The sequence below is a fragment of the Cebus imitator genome, unplaced genomic scaffold (genome assembly GCF_001604975.1).
Source record: "Cebus imitator isolate Cc_AM_T3 unplaced genomic scaffold, Cebus_imitator-1.0 Scaffold793, whole genome shotgun sequence".
Lineage (NCBI taxonomy): Eukaryota > Metazoa > Chordata > Mammalia > Primates > Cebidae > Cebus > Cebus imitator.
Window position 1 is genome coordinate 87098 of NW_016108108.1, and position 4407 is coordinate 91504.

Below are 4407 nucleotides of genomic sequence, written 5' to 3' on the forward strand. Positions count from 1 at the left end.
GGGGTGGACGTGCTGGATGTTTGGAATGCTTTTTCTTCGTCTATTGAGATGATTGTGTTTTTTGTTTTTAATTCTGTTTATGTGGTGTGTCACGTTTATTTCACACATAATAGTGTATGTTAAATCATCCCTGCATCCTGGTATGAAATCCACTTGATCATATGGATTATCTTTTGATATATTGTTGGATTCGGTTAGCTAGCATTTTGTTAAGGATTTTAGCATTTATGTTCATCAGGGATATTGGTCTGCAGTTTTCTTTTTTGGTTAGGTGATCCTGGCTTCATAGAATGAATTAGGGAGGGATACCTCTTTATCTTGTGGAATGGTGTCAATAGGATTGGTACAAATTCTTCTTTGAATGTATGGTAGAATTCTGCTGTGAATCCATCTGGTCCTGAACTTTCTTTTGTTTGTAAATTTTTTTTTTTTTTTTCAAGACGGAGTTTTGCTCTGTCTCCCAGGCAGGAGTGCAGTGGCGCGATCTCGGCTCACTACAGCCTACGCCTCTCGGGTTCCAACGATTCTCCTGCCTCAGCCTCCTGGGTAGCTGGGGTTACAGGGGCCTGCCAGCACTATCTCAATACAAATTAGCACTGTGTAGACACAACAGTCTACAGACAAAGATCCAGTGTTACGCTCACGACTACAAACGCTACCATCCCGCATTTAAGCCGCCTCACTCAGAGCGCTGCATGGCCTGGGCCCCTTATAGCTAACCAGAAATCAAGATTGTCACCATCGGTGGCCAGGGGAAAAGCAGCGACAACTACAAAAGTGGGATAATTTAGTAAAATCAGCGTTGCTTTCAGCCCTGCAGCGGGGTGGGAACAAGGGTGAGGGTGTCACTTTTTGCGTGTGTTTATTCTCCCCAACCGATCGCCAAAAGCCAGAAGCCCAGACTTTTCACATCCCAGGGGGGTTTTCCTGTGGGGTGGGTCTTTGGGTCTAAAACCCAGACAATCCCCTGGTGAACAAAGACAGTGGAGAAGACAAGCTTTTCAACCCTTCCTGCTATTTCTACCACTCTCATGTCCCAGCAGACGGCCAAAAGTTTGCACCAAGAGCACCGAATTCTTCACACCATGAAGTTACATTTGTCCAAATCCCTTTGGACTTGCTCAAGACAGAGACGGAGGCGTGATCGGGGACGATTGCAGCGGGTGGAAAAGCCAGTGGGACCTGGGGAGGTGTTTTCTTTAAGCAGAAGCCTTACAAGAAGTTTGTTGTAAGGGAACACAGCAGAGCGACAGGTGGAGATGTATGTCAAAAGACGTTGTTTTTTGTTGAAGATACTAAACACTCAGTGCCTCGCGACGGGAGACGCCGAATCACTTTTCCCGTGGGAAAGACCTGGTGCGGAGGGAGAGAGGAAACAGGCTGGCTTCCTGTTCCATCGAGAAAAAAAGGATGGACACCCTCGCAGGCGACGTGTCAGGTTTCTAGACAGGAGGTTTCGGAAATGTTTCACCTGAGGTGAGAAGTGGGGTCATCAGTTCAGAATGAGAGCGGCAAAAGCGGTAGGATCAGCAGAGACTTTCCTCATCTGACTCAGGTTATGGAAACTGTTGAGCTTTCAAGAAGTTTCGTAAGAATGTTTTATTTTCAAAATTTAAAGTAAAGGTAAAGTGGACAAAAGTTTAAACAAGGTGAAAATCAGTGTTGAAAATATCTGATGAAGAGCCATCCTAGCGTGCCTCCTTAGCGCAGTAGGCAGCGCGTCAGTCTCATAATCTGAAGGTCCTGAGTTCGAACCTCAGAGGGGGCAGCCTTTTGTCCCCAACTGTCATAAACAACCGTACTCGTTCATTATACATCCATCTTGTAATTCATGGGCCACGTATCTGTTGTCAAACAGATTAAGTCTCAGCTCTCTATGTCCCGACAGCACATCTGTTTTAGTTCTTTTCGTGTAATGATTATCATCTCTTTCCAGTGGGCATGCTGTTTTGTTCGAGTTCCTCTGACTTTAGTTCTTTTTTGGGACGGTATCCTCCTACTGGTGCAATTTAATTAATGGAAAAAATGAATAGACAGATAAAAAGCTTATATTCAATTTGTTATGGCAGGCCTAGGAGACTAATACACCATCCCTTCTCTCATTCACCAACCTCCCATCACCTCACCTCAAGCTGCTTTATTTTCTTCATAGAATGTTTTACTGTATGAAGTTTCCTTCTTTTATTTATTTATTTTTTATTTATTTATTTTGTATTTTTTTGAAGTGAAAGGTCTCACATATTTATTACTGAACCCAGCCAACCAAAGCCTTCTTCTTCTTCTTCTTTTTTTACATGAATAATGGAAGCACTGTGGGTTGTACCAACTAATGCCTTCCTAACAGATCCAGAGAGAAAACTGTTCTAACTTCTCCAGACAGCGGTGCCATTTTTCAGCTCAATTTGGTAACATGATTGCGACCTTCAGACAGCATAAATACGTGTGCCATCTCATGTGTAATTCCTTATAGACCCAGCTTGGTTCTTCTCCAAAGTCTCCTTTTGGAGTTGTACCTGATTTTATTACCAGTTTTCACACGAATCCACTGGGGAATGGCACGATTTTGCTTTTGTTTCTTGGCCAGGAATCACTTAATCCTGAAAATCTTCGGAGAAGACATGGGGAGAAACGGAGTAAAGCACACACCACGATGGCGGAGAAAGGAAGAGAGGAACGTTTTTTATTTTTTAATGTCTTTATTGTCTGTTGCCCACCCAACCTCCCTAGATTGTAAATTCCATTAGAGATAGAATTTGACATATCCACTTTATATTTTCAGTGCCTAGCACGGTATCTGATAAACAAGTACTTCTCAAATCAATCACTTAATTATTTTGCATATTAAATGTTATGGTTTTCTCTAGATGCTTCCTGTCACTACCTCACTCCACACAACCACATCGCACACGAGGAGTATTTGCGATCGTCCCTCGGCAGTCACACATACTGCAATTCATCTTGCAGGCTATACCTCTCCGCCCAGTCTGTGCTGAAATAAGAGAGGGCACTCCTTAGGCATCGCCTCCAAAATGTCTGGACCTTAGGGGTTTGTATTTCAGGACAGCTTTCTTAATAGTTCATTCTGAGACCGATTTAAGGAGGCGTTTTATAGGGAACATCCTAAAACTTTCTTCCGGACCCTAGGCCTCAGGTTCCAGGAACCTTGCATCTACCACAGATAAGGAATCGCTGTTGGAGAGGCCTAACAGCTGGGTTTAAAGAGGCTGCTTTACCTTTGTTGGAGCCAGCACTATTCAGAGTCTGTTCCTCTCGTTTGCAGAATCAGAAACTATTTTTTATTTTTATTATAATGATGATTTTTGAGACCAAGTCTCTCTCTGTCGCCCAGGCTAGAGGACACTGGTGCGGTCTCGGCTCACTGCAACCTCTGTCTCCAGGGTTCAAGTGTTGCTCCTGCTTCAGCCTCCCGAGTAGCTGGGATTACAGGCATCTGCCACCACGCCCAGGTAATTTTTGTATTTTTAGTAGAGATGGGGTTTCACCATGCTGGCCAGGCTGGTTTCGAACTCCTTGTCTCATGATCCGCCCTCCTCCGTTTCCCAAAGTGTTGGGACTACAGGCGTGAGCCACCGTACCCGGCCTATTTTATTTGTTTACTTATTTTGAGACAGAGTCTCGCTCTGTAGCCCAGGATGGAGTGGAGCAGCGCGATCTCAGCGCACTGCAACCTCTGCCTCCTGGGTTGATGGGATTCTCTTGCCTCAGCCTCCCGAAGTGCTGCGATTACAGGCGTGAGCCACCGCGCCAGGCCAGAAACTATTTTTAAATTCACCTAGTTTTTCAGACTTGCAGCGCTGACTCACAGTAACTAAATGCCACAAACATGCCAGAATATGTACATTTATAACTTTCTTGGTAATTGATCAGCATATTCCCTCCTATGTAAAATAAACTCTACACTGGAAAGCAAATAACAACAGATTACTCTGGCACCTGTAAGCAAAGTAACAGAAATAATAAAATATTAAATACTTTGTATTCTAAGGCTTTGTTAGTTTTCTTCAGAAGATCTGGGGCTATCTCACTGTAGAGGCCCCACGTATTCACCTCACTACTTTTATTTTGCATCAGTTATTTGTCTAATCGTGGGTGTTTTGTGAATTTTTACGGTGTTAGTAATCTGTCCCTACAAAATGTTAGCTCCTCCTGGGGCTTTTTCAAATATACCCTTAGAAGTAGGTACCAAAGCCCACAGGCCACGCCCGAACAGGGACTTGAACCCTGGACCCTCAGATTAAAAGTCTGATGCTCTACCGACTGAGCTATCCGGGCTCCCTGAAGAGAAAAAGATTCCTTCCTATATATTCTAGTAAGTAAAAAGGTGCACAAACTTCTTCATATGTTTCAACTTAGATTCTGTCTATGTTTTTTTTCTTTTTTTTTTTT

At 43.6% G+C, this 4407-nt stretch overlaps 2 non-coding genes across 2 annotated transcripts; one reads left to right on the plus strand and one right to left on the minus strand.

Moving 5' to 3' along the window:
* The first annotated feature begins 1695 nt into the window (after nucleotides 1–1695).
* TRNAM-CAU lies at nucleotides 1696–1768 on the plus strand. The gene has a single exon. It is a non-coding gene; the product is annotated as a tRNA-Met (tRNA).
* Nucleotides 1769–4220: 2452 nt separating this feature from the next.
* Nucleotides 4221–4293, minus strand: TRNAK-UUU. The gene has a single exon. It is a non-coding gene; the product is annotated as a tRNA-Lys (tRNA).
* Between the last annotated feature and the right edge of the window lie 114 nt (nucleotides 4294–4407).